Source organism: Emys orbicularis, chromosome 5 (genome assembly GCF_028017835.1).
Source record: "Emys orbicularis isolate rEmyOrb1 chromosome 5, rEmyOrb1.hap1, whole genome shotgun sequence".
Classification (NCBI taxonomy): domain Eukaryota; kingdom Metazoa; phylum Chordata; order Testudines; family Emydidae; genus Emys; species Emys orbicularis.
Genome location: NC_088687.1, coordinates 72,866,155 through 72,885,579, shown reverse-complemented (window position 1 = coordinate 72,885,579; position 19,425 = coordinate 72,866,155). Strand labels below are relative to the sequence as shown.

Genomic DNA, 19,425 nt, shown 5'->3' with positions numbered 1-19,425 from the left:
TCGTAGATCTTTGCATTCCGTCTTTTCGATCGCAGCTCGGAAAGCACGGACTCATCGCCCCACACAGCGATCAGATCCAAGACTTCCCGATCAGTCCATGCTGGGGCCCTCTTTCTATTCCGAGATTGCATGGCCATCTCTGCTGGAGAGCTCTGCATCGTTGCCAGTGCTGCTGAGCTCGCCACGATGTCCAAACAGGAAATGAGATTCAAACTGCCCAGACAGGAAAAGGAATTCAAATTTTGCTGGGGCTTTTCCTGTGTGGCTGGTCAGAGCATCCGAGCTCGGACTGCTGTCCAGAGCGTCAACAGAGTGGTGCACTGTGGGATAGCTCCCAGAGCTATTACCGTCGATTTCCATCCACACCTACCCAAATTCGACATGGCCATGTCGAATTTAGCGCTACTCCCCTCGTTGGGGAGGAGTATAGAAGTCGAATTTAAGAGACCTCTATGTCGAACTAAATAGCTTCGTGGTGTGGACGGGTGCAGAGTTAATTCGATATAACGGTGCTAAATTCGACATAAACTCCTAGTGTAGACCAGGCCTAAGTAGTTCGTGATCAACCCAAAGACACTATTTATGCCACTAACCTTTCCTTGTCAGCACCAACATGGGTCTTGTCCAATCTAGAATGTTAAAGACCAAATTAAAAATATCATCTTTGATAAAAAAAACTGAGATCAGGTATTAATGTTTGACACAGAAAATTCTCAGTCTACATTTTGCTTCTACATAAAGATGTGATACATTTAGAAAAGAAAATCTCAAAAGATTTGTGTCAGAATATTGTCTTTATACATGGGTTTCATAGCTTAATTCATGAAGTTAAGATGTTACATCATTTCAAAAAACTACAGTACAAATATCTTTTCAGTGACTTGTATAATTAATATGTATTCAGCAAAGTAAGATAAGAAGTCAAATGAATGTGTAACAAACAAAAGGTTTGCAATCAAGAATATTAAATCTACTACAAAAGGTTGGCTTGCAATGCATATATACAACCATAGAGTGTGGCAAGGAAGTTTAAGTTCAAAATAGATAAAGACACACTATGAAAAAAGTTTACATGAACTCAGGCTGAATCACAATTGAGCAGTCACTGTCCACATGGATTAAAGCCCAACATTTAGGTTACAATTTAACAAATCCCAAAAGTAAAGTATTTCCAGTGATTCTTTTTTTAAACTAATTTTGTTTGAAGTTAAGTGTTCCCTAGGAGGGCCATGAACTAACACAATTACCATTTTGTGAGTGCATGAAAACCAGAAAATGAAACTGATCAGTCTAGTTCAGTGGTTCCCAAACTGGGATTTGTGAATCCCTGGGGGTTCGCGAAATGTTACAGGCGTTTCTTGGAAAAAAATTCCCTAATGGCAGATAGAACTGTCCCTAGGATCCCCGGGCAGCATGGGGCCAGCAGCCTGGAGCCCCTGGACTGCCAAGAGCTAAGCAGATCAAAGCAAGCATATCTGTCAATTATACAATGAGTGTTTCTGTTTAGACACGTAGAACAAATCTTTCTATCTGCTGGCTCTCTTTAAACTTTCCGCAATGCTAAGCCTTTTTATTCTGTTTAAAATATCTGTGATGTAAGAAGAACTAGCAACTTAAAGGCAAAAGCAGTCTTTGAAGTCTTTAAACCATGATTGGAGGACTTCAATGGCTCAGACACAGGTTTGATACAGGAGTGGGTGGGTGAGATTCTGTGGCCTGCATCGTGCAGGAGGTCAGACTAGATCAGGGGTCGGCAACCTTTCAGAAGTGGTGTGCCGAGTCTTCATTTATTCACTCTAACTTAAGGTTTCGCGTGCCAGTAATACATTTTAACGTTTTTAGAAGGTCTCTTTCTATAAGTCTATAATATATAACTAAACTTAGTTGTATGTAAAGTAAATAAGGTTTTTAAAAAATGTTTAAGAAGCTGCATTTAAAATTAAATTAAAATGCAGAGTCCCCCGGACCGGTGGCCAGGACCCAGGCAGCGTGAGTGCCACTGAAAATCAGCTCAGGTGCCACCTTCGGCGCACGTGCCATAGGTTGCCTACCCTTGGACTAGATGATCATAATGGTCCCTTCTGACCTTAAAAGTCTATGATTCTATCACACCGAGAAGATTTAAACTTCAAGACTTCTTATAAGAAATGGAAAGGGAGATGGATATTTTTTGCTGTTTTTAAAATTAAATAGGCAGCTAGTATTGTTTTTAAATTATGAAGAACAAGTTTAAGCTTTGTTGTTTGCCTGGACTGCTCAAGACCTGAATGCTTGTGTAGGAGGAACCTGAGTTGGCTTCTTAAATACCTCACGCTGTTTCACATCTAATGCTCCTTGATGAAACATAGGAGCCTCAAACAGGCTTATTCAAAGTGATACAACCTACGAAAGTGATATCTTGGAAGAGTGTTGCCATTTTCATAATGTAATAAAAATACTGTAATGATAAATAATTAATAAATAGTGTGTAATAAGCATGTCATAAAACAATTTTTATATTTCCAAGATCACTGCTTTTATAATTTATACTCAGGTAAAGGAGACAATTCCTGGAAATATTCATTTTTAGGAGGGGGTTTGCAAGAATTGACATTTTAGTGAAAGGGGTTCACAGGTTGTTAAAGTTTGGGAACCACTGGTCTAGTTTCATTGTCCATGTAAATAAACAAACTACATAAACAATTAAAAGCTAGATTGCTAAAATATAGTTTAAAAATCTCTCACATTGAGACACATAAGGGGATTTATATATTATTTGTATACTGTTAGTATACTTTAAAGATTTTCCTAAAGGTTTTGCACTTTTGTTCACTCCAGAACCTAGGCTTACTTAAATTTAACAACAATTAAGTTTTTCATTAATAGGGTATTAGACTGGAAGCTTAATCAAAAGACAACTCCCTACCTTAATAAAAACCACAGAAGGAAGTACATAATCCACTGGATTTGACACTGGTTTAAATGCGGAATTAGAGTTTGGGACCTTGCAAACAAGATACGGAGAACTCAATGTAATCCTCAACTACTTTCTACCACCCTCTTGGTAGAAGGTGATCAGATTCTCTCAGACCCAATCCAAATCTCTTGCATTAATCCTTGCTGGCTCTTGCTCAATTGCTCCCAGCTCTGACAGAAAAAACAAACCATTTAAAAAAAAACCATTTAATTCTTACTGCTGTGATCCTCTGCCAGCATTAATCTGCTAGAACACAAACACCACTTTTCTTCACGAGCAACAGTATGCAACAGAGAACGATTCTGTGTACCAAGGCCAACAGGACAAGTAGACTAATGTCACAGACAACTGTGGAATTAACTTTTTTTTTTTTTTTTTTTTTTAAAGCTTGTTACTTTATTCAGTCCACTGAAAGGTAAAAGTATGGGCAAGTGTGGACACATTTTAAAAAATTAGTTAAATATATTATGCAGTACCCAGAATCACTATGAACTCAGGGTAAATGATTTCATACCTACAACCTTAAGTAAAAAGCTTTTCATTTTAATTCTGCATTTGATCTTTTCTTTTGACCCCTAACTTGCTAAAAAATATGCTGCTTCCCATCTGAAGTTTCATATAAATTTTCTTCTGCCTAGTGAGAATGTATGTGGCAAAAACTTAGATTAATCTGAAAATATCTTCAGATACAGGAGTTATAACATTTCCCAGAATACCATATTCTCAAAAATAGCTTGGTCTTGATTAACTAAATAGATTGAGCTCCTTGAGTGTCTCATTGAAGGTTTGCAAAACCTCCTATAGTCATTTTTGTGGCTCTTCTCTGACTCTCCCCAAGTTTTCAACATCCCTCTTGAATTGACATGAGAATTTGGACACAGTATTCCAGAAGCAGATGCACCAGTGCCAAATACAGAGGTAATATAACCTACCATGCACAACACTCAATGTAAGAGTTGCACCCTTCAGTACAGGATTGAGGCACACTGGCATGGCTGCATATGAGGAAGCATTTATCTATAGATATATACCATTTTGTATCTATAGATGAAGGATTTCAGTCTTGCCTCTTTCATAAGCAATAAGGGCTAGACCTACAAAAGGGGTTTAGGCATTGCAACACACAGCATTACAGCACCCAATGCTTTAAGGCTAAGTAGATTTAGAATGTTTAATTAAAACCTTGAACCTTGGGGGGTGGGGGTCCTCTCCTAACCCACTCTACTCCCAAAGCTGTGTTCTCTCCTCTTGACCTCCTCAAACAGTTGCTACTCAACAGAGCTCATGTTTCTGTACTGGCCATGGACACTTTGGTATGCACATCCCTCCCACTGGGAAGGACTGGTGGCGTCTGTCTTTATTCTCTACCTCTGCTCTCCAATTCAGCAGCTCCACTAGGAAAAAGTCAGTCCGTCCCTGGGTCAGCATTACTTTCTAGATAGTGGAAGTAAAATCAGCTAAGCTTCTTATATATGGGGGGGGATGCTGCACTGCCTATGACAATTCATTTGTTCGGTTAAAAAAAGGAAGTCATAGGACTCAAAATGTAAAATAAAGAAATCCATGAATGCCATGAGCCCTATGACAATCTTAATTCTCTATCAGTCGTGTATAAAAGGCTGTATGGCAGCTGGTGGCAGAAGAGCCCCACAGTCAGCTAAGCTTCAACTTCCTTTAAGGAAGAGCCCACAAGATGCAGAGGTTTTGGGAAGCTGAATGAGTAAAGGCAGGCCAAGCAACTAGAATATTCAAGGAGAAAAAGATGACAACTGGAAGGACAGGTAAGGGTAGTAACCATCTTCAAACAATCTAAGATCCAGAGAAAAACAGAGAATGGTACAGCTCACAATTCCATCCCTTTCTTTCTATTCATTTCCAGGTATCTGTGCCAGATTACATACTAGACAGCAAATAGAGGGCTATATTTACTGTGTGTCTATCATGCATAGCAGAATGGGACTCTGACTGCACTTAGGGACTCCAACCACATTATAAATGAACTGAAGGATTGCAAGTGCAATCCTCCAACACTTTCCTCTTTTAGTTCTTAACAGGTCTCAACCTGTCAGTGCCCAAGTGCAAACATCGCCTTTTATTAATTTGACAACGTAATCTTATTGGTGCCAGAATACATACCCCCACCAACTACCTACGACCCTTCCGATCAACCATAGTCAGTTTACATTCTCTATTACCAGAGCCAAGTTCAAAAAAACTCATGGAAGAAAAGACTCCTTTATATTACGTACCTACATCAATATTTTAAAATATTTGTTTGAGAAAGAGTTCCAAAACAGGCTTTACGATATACATATTTATTTAAAGAGTCGTCAATTTACAACTATAACTTTATAACAATGTTTTTAAAGTAGAAAGTTTGAAAGCCAGGAAGCTTGTTCCACAAACAAGTTTAACCCCAACCCTGTAACACGCATCCTCCTCTGCCTATTCACCACCAATCTCTTTATTTTCAAACCGTTCCTTAATCACTAAGAACCACCTTCTATCAACTGAAGACTCTCTTCTAGTCCATGCAAACGTTATGGCCTGACACAGTCTCACCTCCTATCCATATGTAGTACAGACACACTACTCTCTCCCCTTTATTATTCCACTACAACAGAGAGAATCCAAATCTAATCCATCCACTTTATATAAAGATTAAAATGATATTGCCTCTAACTCCATAGGTTTACAAGACCCTACCCTACAGGAACAGGCTTCATATGCACCCTATTCACAATATGGAAGTTGGTTGGTATAATTACATCTGCAAAATCATCTTAACATAATAAGGAATGCAAGTAGTATTATTTGTAGTACGACAGTGCCTACAACATCCCAGCACTGTCAACACAAATGCATATGAAGCCAGTCCCACCTCCAGAGAGTTTACAGTCTAAGGCCCCAATCCTGCAAACACACCAGTGGGACTAGCCACAGGCTTAAAGTAAGCAGTAAATATTTGAAGGATCAGAGCCTAAGACAATATATGAAGCATGGTAGAAAATTACAATCAGAACATGTACATTATATAAATGTTCATATATAAATTGGATTTGTGTTATTAGAGGAATGTACATCAGTTACAACGGATTATGCCATAGCTTATCCATTGGCCAATGTCTTATAGGCATTGAGGGAAACATTTCAAGGATAACGTTCTATGCAAAGAAAGCAACACAGACTAAAGTGCAAAATGATTGTAGATGAGAGTCAAAAATGTAGGCAACCAATGAAAGAGTAGATGGGATGGAGGGCAATGCAACAGGTCAAGGGAAGAGTTGAGAGAAACAAAGTTGTGAATGGCTTAAATAGCATGGACAATAAATTTGAACTTGGTATGGGAAAAACTGAAAGGATCAAATGGAGACAAGAGCATTCAAATCCCTCCACTAGGCTTTTACAGCGACAGATAGCTGACTTGAATCAGTTATTTCACTATACATATAAGCCTGGTTTCTGGCAGTGAAGACATAACTGAAGATACTCCAAGGTTATGGGCTGGGTATAACAATATCACCATCAATCCCGATCAGTTAACAGTGACAGAGAATAAGGGTATTCAGGAAGGTCTGGCAAGAAAGATAAGGAGTTCATGTAACTGACTACAAGTGAAAATGAAACGAAGTTTCAAGCTGTTGCAAATACACGATATGTGTCTAATCCTCATTAGGTAGAAATATATTAATCTTTATATTGTGGTCATACCTAATGGCAAACCAGATTGGGCCCCATTGGGCTAGGTGCTGCACAGACATAGAAAGGGGCACCTTCTTGTCCCAAGGTCTTACAATCTAAAACAGGAAGCATCAGAGTTAAGGTTGTTTGCAGCATTTTTACTCCAGCATTTTTTAGATTTCTATGTTTATAGAAATTAGTGCTGGCTCTAGGCACCAGGGTTCCAAGCATGTGCTTGGGGCCGCCCTTTTCAAGGCGGGGCATTCCGGCCCTTTGCAGGCGGCACTTTTCAAGGGGCGGCACTCCGGCTTTTTTTTTTTTTTTTTTTGCGCTTGGGGCAGCAAAAAACCTGGAGCCGGCCGTGATAGAAATGTTTTCAATTAACGGATAGTTGTACTTTGTAAAACAAAATTGGAGCAGAGGGGAGATTTGGGAATTTTATATTCGAAGCTCTACATATATAATTCCCACTATTACATGAAGATGCATTTTTTAATCTTTACAGTATAACACCAATGACATTCCTAGAAAACAGATACAATATCAATACCATTTCTGAATTTCAAGTCTTAAAATGAATTTACCATTCCATTAAAATCAGTGTCTATACTGAATCATACATGTTGCCTTGGGTTACATGTCATGATGCCATCATAAACGTCTGCTAAAGGAGAGATAAGCATTAGCTCTAATGCACAGGTGCCCAACCTATGGCCCGCAGCCCATATATGGCCAACCATGAGGCCCGTGGCCTTTGTTAACACAATATATTAGCATTTTGTCATCATGTTTACATCATGTAAGTTATGTGTCCTATATGTTTTCCCCGTTTTCTATAATTCTGATACATGTTTTATGCACTGATTATTTTGTTTTTAAATAGACAATATTGTACATAGAAACAACCTATCTAAATATACACGAAACAGAGTCTATTTGGCCCTCACAAGGTTGTGTTTAGGGTTATTGGCCCTCCTGCGTAGTAAGGTTGGACACCACAATGCAATTGAAAACTGACGCTCTGTACCTCGGGAGAACACACTGTACCCCCATGTTCATCCTTATAATATGATTGTGTGGTATCCAATGCAAAGTTTGTCATGTCTTCAGAAGGATCATGATGCACTGAGCATTGTTGTTATAGTAATGGTATAGGTTGTAATTTCATGTATATAGTTATGAGGCTGAAAATGTGTCCTTAAAACAAGTCCAGGCAAAACTCTCCAGGAGCAAAGGGGCAGTTCACACCTCATCAGGGCATGTGTGGGACAAACCCAGTCCAGCCTCACAGGAACAAAGGCACTGGCCTAGGCAGCAACAAAGGATCCGTTGGACCCTCGAGTGAGTTACCCCCCCCCCTTGGTCAGTTTGGGACTACGATGAGGTAATGCTCACCTGAGTCTGAAAAGCGGGGGGGAAGCCAAGAGGGAAGAAAGGAGATGATAAAAGGGAGAGACGTTTGCCATGCTCTCTCTCTCTCTCTCTCTCTCACACACACACACACCTCCATCTAAAGACACCACACCAAGAGACTGAAGCGCTGGTCAAAAGGGAGAACCTGGCTGAAGGGCAACCAGCCAGCCTGTGGTGAGAAGCATCTAAGTTTGTAAGGGCACTGAAAGTGTTAAGATCAGCTTAGAATGTGTTTTGCTTTTATTTCATTTGACCAAATCTGACTTCTTGTGCTTAGATTTTAAGTGATTATAAATCAATCTTTTGTAGTTAATACATTTATTTGTTTATTCTACCTGAAGCCGTGTGTTTGGTTTGAAGTGTGTCAGAGACTCTCCTTGGGATAACAAGCCTGATACATATCAATTTCTTTGTTAAATTGACAAACACATAAGCGTGCAGCATCCAGCGGGCATAACTGGAGACTGCAAGATGGAGATTCCTAGGGTTGCGTCTGGGACCGGAGATATTGGCTAGTGTCATTTGGTTGCACAATCCAAGAAGCAGCTGGCCAAAAGTGTTCACTCACATAGCTGGGAGCAGCTTACATGCTAGAGGCTGTGCAGGAACTATCCGGGAGTGGGGGTTCTCAGAGCAGAGCAAGGTAAGGCTGGCTCCGAGAGTCGAGGACTGGAGTGACCTATCAGATCATCGGTCCAGATAACACCAGGGGAACATCATAAAAACAAAAAGTACTAATGCAATTTGAATATGGTACCTCACATAATGACTTAGTTTCCCTACCCAAAGTTTTCCCCATAAACTTCAGAGATCTCACACCTTGTAAAAGAAATGTGAGTACAGATATTTTCCAGAAGGCTTCCATCTTTTACTTATATTATCTTGACTATTTTAAAATCATATTTGAAGTTTCTTTTCTAAAACAACTTAGTACCAGAAGCTTCAAAAACTTGAAAACGGTAAACAATACATTTATTTGCTTTCTGCCCTGTTCTAATTTTTGGGGTTGTACCTCATGACCTAGGACTAGTACTTCACAGAAGAGCATGAGAGACCTGCTGTCTCTGGAAGAAGGGTCGGAAACTGGGAGGGACCATGGGCCGTTATAGCAGGGATAAGGGAGAGACAAGAGAGAACACAGGGGGGAAATCAAATCAAATCAGTATCTTGGATGTCTGTATACTAATGCAAGAAGTATGGGGAATAAGCGGGAAGAATTTGAAATGCTAGTTAATAAACATTACTATGACATGGTTGATATCACAGAGACTTGGTGGGGTAATACGTATTACTGGAATATTGGTGTAGATGGGTACAGCTTGCTCAGGAAGGACAGGCAGAGAAAAAAAGGGAGGTGGTGTTGCCTTATATATTAAAAATGTATACATCTGGACTGAGGTTGAGATGGAAATAGAAGACAGACTTGTTGAAAGTCTCTGGTTAAGGATAAAAGGGCTAAAAAAAACAAGGGTGATGTCAGGGTAGGTGTCTACTACAGATCACCTTAACCAGGAAGAAAAAGTGGATGAGGCTTTTTTTAAACTAACAAAATCATCCAAAGCACAGGACTTGGTGGTGATGGGGTACTTCAACTACACAGACATCTGTTGGGAAAATAATACGGCAGGGCACAGATTATCCAACAAGTTCTTGGAATGTATTGGAGACAATTTTTTAGTTCAGAAGGTGGAGAAAGCTACTAGGGGAGAGGCTGTTTTAGATTTGATTTTGACAAATAGGGAAGAACTGGTTGAGAATGTGAAAGTGGAAAGCAGCTTAGGTGAAAGTGATCATGAAATGGTAGAGTTCATGATTCTAAGGAATGGTAGGAGGGATAACAGCACAATAAAGATAATGGATTTCAAGAAGGCAGACTTTAGCAAACTCGGATCTCCTCGGAAACAAGTCTAAAGAAAAACAGTTCAAGAGAGTTGGCATTTTTTCCAGAAAGACATGATTAAGGGCACAAAAGCAAACAATCCCACTGTGTACGAAAGATAATAAGTATAGCAAGAGACCATCCCTTCTTAACCAGATCTTCAGTGATCTGAAACTCAAAAAAGGAGTCCTACAAAAAGTGAAACCAAGTCAAATTACAAAGGAAAAAAAATAAACAACACAAATATGTAGAAAGAACAGGAGTACTTGTGACACCTTAGAGACTAACAAATTTATTTGAGCATAAGCTTTCGTGGATACAGACTAACATGGCTGCTACTCTGAAACAAATATGTAGGTACAAAATTAGAAAGCCCAAGCCACAAAATGAGATTAAACTAGCTAGAGACATAAAGGGTAAAAAAAAAAAATTCTATAAATACATTAGAAGGAAGAGGAAGACCCAGGACAAGGTAGGCCCATTACTCAATGAAGGGGGAAAAATAGTAACAGAAAATGTGGACATGGCAGAAGTGCTAAATGACTTTTTTGTTTCGCTTTTCACCAAAAAGGTTAGTAGCAATTGGATGTCTAACAGTGAATGCCAGTGAAAATGAGGTAGGATAAAAGTCTAAAATATGGAAAGAACAAGTTAAAAATTACCTAGGCCTTGTCTACACTACAGAGTTTTGTTGGCAAAAGGCAGTTAAGGTGCACACACTATAATGCTCCTCCCGCCAACAAAACTCTCCTGCTTTGCTGACAAAATATAGCCACCTTGACAAGAGGCGCAGAGCTTTTTGCGGCAAGGTTAAATCGACAAAAAATCAGTGTAGACCCTGCATTCATTATGTCACCGTAACTGGCCTCTAGGAGGCCACAATGCCCACCGTGACTGCTCTGCTCACCGTTTTGAACTCTGCTACCCTGCATCCAGCTATACAGGCACACGCCCCTTCCCATTCAAAGCCCCAGGAAGTTTTGAAATTGCTCAGCATGGAGAGCTACTGCCCAGCTGAGCACGCCGGCTCCTCGCAGCAAACACACTCCTCCCTGGACTACAGGGGAGGAGGTGGATCTCCTTGGTCTGTGGGAGAACTCAGATGGAATCATGGAATCAAAACACTAACACAGAATCCTGCTCTCCCTGGCACTAGGACCACAGTGGCAGGCAGGGTGGGCTGCTGTTGGGGAGGGGTGGAAGGAAGACTCCTGATGTGCTGTGCAGAGCCAGGGAGGGAGGTGGGGGCTGATGTCTGAGTGTCCCTCTCCTCCAGCCCCTGTACCCGTCTCTGCTGAGTTGTGTTGAAGGGACAGGGGGACAACAGCTGTCTATGCACCAGCTTATGTCTCAGGATTGATTGCTTCCAGCTGCTGTCTGAACAAGTGTTCACGCTGGTGAATGCTATACTTAAAGAGACAGCATGCCAACATACTCACTCCCCCCAATACACACACACACACACACACACTCTCTCACTGTCTCTCTCTCTCTCTCACATACACATGCACTCCCTGTCACAAACTCTCCCCCTCCCCTCCCAACCCTTCTGGGGGCTTCTTGTGTTAGTGTTCAGCAATGTCACTTTGGTCATATTTCTGTGCTACTTTCAAAAGCGATTTAAAATGTGTTACTTTTCAGGCACACACAGCAATCTTTACAAGGTTCATAGCACGGTGCAAACAAACAATGCCAGGCTTAGCACACTACAGCAACACACATTACTGTGGCGCAGTATTAATATGCTCCTTCAAGGCATCCCTCAGCGGAATAGCTCCCCATTGGGCTCCTCTTATAGCCTTGTGTTCATAACACATGGCACAATGTGAACAGCAATGCAGGATCCATGCTTTATGACAGATCACTGGGTTGCAGATTACCAGGGCAGTTGAAAAGCAGCTGGCAATCTAGCAGGATGCCCATGGAATGATGGGATTGAGAAACCTTCATCATGTGACACTATATCTGCCCCCGTGAGGCATTGCAAACCCTTCCTTAACCACCCTGCACCCAATTGCACAGTGGGATAGAGAGCAGTGCAGTGTGGGAAGCTGTGTCAATGCAAGAGCTGCTATTATGATGCACTCCACCAACACAAGGAGCATAGTGTGGACATGCAACAGTGGTTTAATTACAGCGTTGGCTGTACATCGGCATAACTTGCGTGGACAAAACTCTGTAGTGGAGACATAGCCTTAGATAAGTTAGATGTTTTCAAGTCACCAGGGCCTGATGAAATACATCCTAGAATACTCAAGGAGCTGACTGAGGAAATATCTGAGCAAAAATGAGCAATTATCTTCAAAAAGTCATGGGAGAGTTTCCAGAGCACTGGGCAAGTATGTAGTGCCAAAAGGAAAATAAGGACAACCTGGGGAATTACAGACCAGTCAGCTTAAATTCAGTACCCAGATAGATAATAGGGGCAAACTATTAAGCAGTCAATTTAAACACATCTAGAAGATAAGGTAATAAGTAAAAGTCAGAACAAATTGTGTGAAACCAACCTAACAGCTTTCTTTGACAGGGTAACAAGCCTTGTGAATGGGGAGGAAAACAGTAGATGTGGTATAACTTGACTTTAGTAAGGCTTTTGATACGGTCTCACATGACCTTTTCATAAATAAACTAACAGAGGGTCCTGTGGCACCTTTAAGACTAACAGAAGTTAGTCTTAAAGGTGCCACAGGACCTTCTGTTGCTTTTTACAGATTCAGACTAACACGGCTACCCCTCTGATACATAAATAAACTAGGGATATGAAACCTAAATAGAGCTACTATAAAGTGAGTGCATAAGTGGTTGGAAAATGGTACCCAGATAGTTATCAGTTGTTCACAGTCAAGCTGGAAGGGCATATCAAGTGGGGTTCCACAGGGATCAGTTCTGGGTCCAGTTCTGTTCAATATCCTCATCAATGATTTAGACAGCGGCATAGAGTACACGTATAAAATCTGCAGACAATATCAAGCTGATAGGGGTTGCAAGTGCTTTGAAGGACAGGATTAAAATTCAAGATGATCTGGACAAACTGAAGAAATGGTCTTAAGTAAATGGGATGAAATTCAATAAGGACAAATGCAAAGTACTCCACTAAGGCCTGGTCTACACTAGGAGATTATGTCGAATTTAGCAGCGTTAAATCAAATTAACCCTGCACCCGTCCACACAACGAAGCTATTTAGTTCGACATACAGGTCTCTTTAAATCGATTTCTGTACTCCTCCCCAACGAGGGGAGTAGCGCTAAATTCGACATGGCCATGTCGAATTTGGGTAGGTGTGGATGGAATTCTACGCTAATAGCTCCGGGAGCTATCCCACAGTGCACCACTCTGTTGACGCTCTGGACAGCAGTCCGAGCTCGGATGCTCTGACCAGCCACATAGGAAATGGCCCGGGAAAATTTGAATTCCTTTTCCTGTCTGGCCAGTTTGAATCTCACTTCCTGTTTGGACATCGTGGCGAGCTCAGCAGCACTGGCAACGATGCACAACTCTCCAGCAGAGGTGACCATGCAATCCCAGAATAGAAAGAGGGCCCCAGCATGGACTGATCGGGAAGTCTTGGATCTGATCGCTGTGTGGGGCGATGAGTCCGTGCTTTCCGAGCTGCGATCGAAAAAACTGAATGCGAAGATCTACGAGAAGATCTCCAAAGCCATGACGGAGAGAGGATACAGCCGGGATGCAACGCAGTGCCGCGTGAAAATCAAGGAGCTGAGACAAGGCTACCAGAAGACCAAAGTGGCAAACGGACGCTCCGGATCCCAGCCCTAGACATGCCGTTTCTACGAGGCACTGCATTGCATTCTAGGTGTGGCCGCCACCACTACCCCACCACTGACCGTGGACTCTGACGATGGGGTACTGTCGACGGCCGCTTCCTTGGAGATGTTCGCGGACGGGGAAGATGAGGAAGGAGATGAGGAGGACGAGGCAGTCGACAGCGCTTACAACGCTGATTTCCCCGACAGCCAGGATCTCTTCATCACCCTCACGGAGATCCCCTACCAACCCTCCCAAGGCGTTAACCGTGACCCTGAATCAGGGGAAGGATCAGTCAGTAAGTGTTTTAAACATGTAAACATTTATTTGGAACAGAACAGGAATGGAATATTAACAATGGGGTTTTCATGATTACTTTGCCCTAGGCGCTTAACTTTTTAGTCCTTGCCAGTGCAACTACTGGAAAATTAGGTCAATATGTCCGGGGATAGAGCAGAAATCCTCCTGGGACATCTCCACGAAGCTCTCCTGTAGGTAATTTGAAAGCCTTTGCATCAGGTTCCTGGGGAGAGCGGCCTTATTGCGTCCTCCATGGTAGGAAACTTTTCCGCGCCAGGCTATCAGCAAGTACTCTGGGATCAGTGCCTCGCACAGCATGGCCGCATACGGCCCCGGTTTTTGCTGGCATTCACGCAGCATGCGGTCTTTCTCAGTGTCCGAAATCCTCGTCAGAGTGATATAACTCATGGTGACCTGCTTTGAATTAGGGGAATGTTAGTATTGGGACTGATTGCCTGTTGCTTTACATAAGTGTAACTGGCGGTTTACAGCCATGCGGTGGAGGCGGGAAAGGGGCAGCATACAGGGATCTTTCCCTGGGACTGCCGCGAGGGGGGTGGGACAGGGGCAGAGCTCATGCGGGCCGGATTGCCGGCAGCAGGAACTGGCCAACGCTAGGGGCATTGCTTTGAACGTGAAAGGAGGGCACTGCTATAAATTGAGCTTTCAGCAGCCAAAAGTCTACGGCTTACCATGTCCGCCTGCTACCCGAATTCCGCTGTCCTGCCCCACTTGTGTGATCTGTACTCCAAGACCTCAGGCAGTGAATGGGAAGGCCGAAAATTCGACCTTGTCCTGAGTGCACATGTGATAGGTGCTGTGCACGGTCTTGTTCACAGAGAAAGACTATGTTCATTGTTCACAAAAATGTATCTTTGTGAAGAATTCACTCCCTTTTTCCCATCCTACAGCTGCGAGTGTCTCCCGACCTACCCTGGCATCCCAGCCTTGTAGATGTTCTGCAGGACCGGAGGCAGGAGGACAGAGCCCCGCTGCAGTCTCTCTCTAACCTCCCTCCCCCGCCACAAAGTCCCATCCCCCCCTCACCCAAAGTCCCAAGAAGGAGGGGCGGCAGGGGCCGTGAAAACAGTCACTCCACCCCTGCAGACTGCTCAAGTACCAGACGGCTCTCATTCCCAAAGTTTTGATAAATCCTTTCCTTCACTCCAAAAGCACCTCACCCAAGCCCCCGTCCCAGTGTCATCCCCTACCTGTGCAGTTGTTAATAAAAAAATACGTTTCTTTTAATTTCTGTTTCCGTCAGGTTCTTTTAGAGGAGAGTTTTCAGAGTAGCAGCCGTGTTAGTCTGTATCCGCAAAAATAACAGGAGTACTTGTGGCACCTTAGAGACTAACAAATTTATTAGAGCATAAGCTTTCGTGGGCTACAACCCACTTCTTCGGATGCATCCGAAGAAGTGGGTTGTAGCCCACGAAAGCTTATGCTCTAATAAATTTGTTAGTCTCTAAGGTGCCACAAGTACTCCTGTTATTTTTAGAGGAGAGTGTGTTTGAAGGGGGGAAAGGGGGTTGGTAATTGGAGAGGACAGTCACCTTTACCAGGGTACAGACACGGGGGCAGGTTCAGCAGCAGGTCACACACACATTTCAGTCACTAGGCACCCTGCTCAGTCTGGGAGGTGGTTTTCATGTTCTGTGTGTGGGGGGCTATGTGAGTTTGTGGCGGGGGAGGGCGCTTACAGATCTTATGCAGCGGTCCTTAGTCTGGATGACAGAGCCATGCAGCAGGAGATCTGTAACCGTCCTCCCCCACCACAAAGTCACATAGCCCCCACACACAGAGTCCCGAAAAGGAGGGGTGGCAGGCTCCGTTGAAACAACCAGTCCACCACTGAGGACCGCTCTAGGAGCGAGCCTGTCATTCCTCGAGTTTAGAAGCGTTCTTTCCATCACTACGCCCGCTCCCCACCACAGTCTGCGTCCCAGTTTCAACCCTTTACCACGAAACCCTTAATAAAGAAAACGGTGTTAATGAACAAAGTTCCATTTATTTTATTTTTAAAGGTGTGTTGGAAGTGGGGAAACGGGGTGAACGGGGTATGTAACTGGAGAGGACAGTCAACATTAACTGGGTAAAGAAACGGTGGCAGGTTCAGCTTCTCTTTAAACAAAGTTAATAGTCACAGGTTACCCTGCTCACTGTGGAACCTAGCTTTCAAAGCCTCCCGGATGTACAGCGCGTCCCTCTGGGCTCTTCTAATTGCACGGCTGTCTGGCTGGGCGTAATCAGCAGCCAGGCAATGTGCCACTCTCAGACTTAATGTCCTCACCGCGCTGCCGTAGCCTCCTCGCCCGATTTCTCAGCATCTGCCTCTGAAAAAGGTGGATGATAAGGTGCGAGGTGTTGACAACGGCCATAACTGCAGCGATGGTCACAGTGGGCTCCATGCTCGCAGTGCTGTGGCGTCCGCGCTGTCACTCACCAGAAAAGTGCGCGAACTGATTGCCCGCCGGCGCTTTCAGGGAGAGAGGGCGGGAGTGACGGTTGAATGACGACAGTTACCCAAAACCACCCTCTACACATTTTTTCCCCCAGCAGGCATTGGGGGCTCGACCCAGAATTCCAATGGGCAGCGGGGACTGCGGGAACTGTGGGATAGCTGCCCACAGTGCACCGCTTCCAATGTCGACGCTTGCCCCGTTAGTGTGGACTCACAAAGTCGAATTACTGTTCGTAGTGTGGATGCACACGTTCGACTCTGTAATATCGGTTCCACTAATTCGATTTAAGTAAAATCGAACTACTCTCGTAGTGTAGACATACCCTTAGAAAGGAACAAGCAGTTGCACACAGAGAAAATGGGAAATGACTGCCTAGGAAGGAGTAGTGTGGAAAGGGATCTGGGGGTCATAATGGAGCACAAGCTAAATATGAGTGAACAGTGTAACAAAAAAAGTGAACATTCTGGGGTGTATTAGCAGGAGTCTTGTAAGCAAGACACGAGAAGTAATTCTTTCGTTTTACTCCACGCTGATTAGGCATCAACTGGAATATTGGGTCCGATTCTGGGAGCCACATTTCAGGAAAGATATGGACGAATTGGACAAAGTCCAGAGGAGGGCAACAAAAATGATTAAAGGTCTAGAAAACATAACCTATAAGGAAATACTGAAAAAATTGGGTTTGTTTAGTCTGGAGAAGAGAAGACAGAGGGGACATAACCGTTTTTGAGTACATAAAAGGTTGCTAAAAGGAGGAAGGAGAAAAATTGTTCTCCTTAACCTCTGAGGATAGGACAAAAAGCAATGGGCTTAAATTGCAGCAAGGTCGGTTTAGGTTGGACATTAAGAAAAACTTTCTGTCACCGTGGTTAAGTACTGGAATAAATTTCCTAGGGAGGTTGTGGAATCTCCATCACTGGAGATTTTCAAGAGCAGATTAGACAAACACCTGTCAAGGATGGTCTAGATAATGCTTGGTCCTTCCTTGAGTGCAGGGGACTGGACTAGAAGACCTCTCAAAGTCCCTTCCAGTCCTACAATTCTAGGTCAATTCCTATTACCAATCTATTCCAATAAGTTATTTAAGGGGCAAATTGGCATGCTCCAAAGCGAGTGTCTCTAACCAACCTTCCTTCCTGATGTGAGGTGAGCAAACACAAGCAGATGGGGTTATTCCTTGCTAAAACAGGGAGCCTGTGCACCCAAGGAACAAATATTGCAGATAATTAGACAATATTCAAGATGGGGAGTTTCTAAGGAGAAAGCCCTTTTCCTATGCATGTTGAGACGCCAGCAAAAAACATTGTAATTTCTGAAGCAATGAAGTTAAAGCTTTAGAAGAGAAAAATCAGGAATTCAGCTACCTCACTTCAACCCACTGCACAGACGGCAGCCAACCTGCCCCGGGGCCCAGGCATGCACTGGGGGCTCAGCGGGGAGTAACACATGCACAGTGACCCGCTCCCCGCCGCACAGCGCTCCAAGGCAGGCGCAAAGGAGCCCATAGCCCCTGCCAGGCCAGGGGAGCGTGGAAACAGGCACAGCATCACTACGGCCATAGGCGCCACATCCCCGAGGCTCGGGGAACACTGACACCTCCCTCGTCGCCTCTAAACCCAAGAACTACCGTCCTCCCCACCCCTGAGCGTTGACTCCCGACCAGACTCTCCCCATCTCGCAGCCCCAGGGCTCGGGCTGCAACTACCGTCATGTAGCTGCCCCGTCCCGTGTCCCTCCGCCGGGCCCGCCGTACCTGGCCGGGTAGCGCCGCCTGCTGCTCCCCGGGGAGGCGCTCGCGCATTGTCCTACTCCAAGTCCTGGGCAGGGCGGAGAAACCTCCTCGGGGCGGGATCCAAGAGCGATCGCGGCCGCCGCCGAGCTCCCTCTTCCCCCAGCCAGCACTCGCTTAGCCGGCCCGGCCCCACCCCGCGTGTGGGCGGGGCTTCCTCCCGCACATGCGCACAGCAGCCATGACACTTCCGGCACGCCGCGGCCCAGTTCCGGTGCCTATGGCAGCTGGCGTACTAGCGCTGCCCCTCCGCGCAGTGCCCGGCCCCGCCCCTCGCTCTAAGGGGGCGCCCCGCAGCAGCTTGGCCCCGGGGCACGGAGCAGCGCAAGGTGAATAAGCCCTGGCGCCTTGTCTGGGTGGGGCTCAGCGTGGTCGCTAAACTGCGCCGCCCCGCACGCTGGGGCCACTCACCCGCCTGTAGTGCGACGGTGACCTCCCTTCCTCCCTCTCTCCGCTCCAGCACTCGCTGTGACAGCATCGCAGCTGCACAAAGCCCTGGCGCTGGCCCCGCTGGGGTGTCCTAACCGCAGCTGTGCGTCCTCGCTGCCTTATTAGCTCCCGCATTGGCATTTCCCCTGGAGCCCAAGCCGCCTCCAGGCCAGCTCACGTTTAAAACCCCTTCTGTCTCCAGGTGGAGACATTTCGGTGTGGATGGAAGTTGGATTAGGGATAAGACTGGAGTTATACCTAAGCTAATGCTACGGGAAAGATGAGCTTTCACAGCAACAGCAGGACTAAAACTAGGGCCCTACTAAATGCAGGGTCCATTTTAGTCAATTTCATGGTCATAGGATTTTAAAAATTGTAAATTTCATTATTTCAGATATTTAAGTATGAAATTTCACAGTGCTGTAATTGTACCAAAAAGGAGTTGGGGGGTCACCAGGTTATTGTTGGGGTGGGGGTTGGTACTCTACCTTTCTGCCTTCAGAAATGGGCAGCTGGAGTGTGGCGGCTGCTGGCTGGGAGCCCAGCTCTGAAGGCAGAGCCACTGCTAGCAACAGCGCAGAAGTAAGGGTGGTATGGTAGTGCCATGCTTACTTCTGCATTGCTGCCTTCAGAGCTGGGCCCTAGCTCAGCAGCCGCCACTCTCTGGCTCTCCAGCTCTGAAGGCAACAGTGTAGAAGTGAGGGTGGCATGGTATGGTTTTGCCACGCTTACTTCTGCGCTGCTGCTGCT

The 19,425-nt window shown here is 44.6% G+C and overlaps 1 protein-coding gene across 1 annotated transcript in view; it reads right to left on the bottom strand.

Moving 5' to 3' along the window:
• Positions 1 to 18,258, bottom strand: part of CLCN3 (chloride voltage-gated channel 3) — a 120,472-nt gene extending 102,214 nt beyond the window's left edge. Inside the window, exon 1 of the mRNA XM_065405796.1 lies at positions 18,211 to 18,258. The gene's annotated coding sequence lies outside the window, so the exon portion shown is untranslated. The remainder of the gene's footprint in view (positions 1 to 18,210) is intronic.
• Positions 18,259 to 19,425: the final 1,167 nt, after the last annotated feature.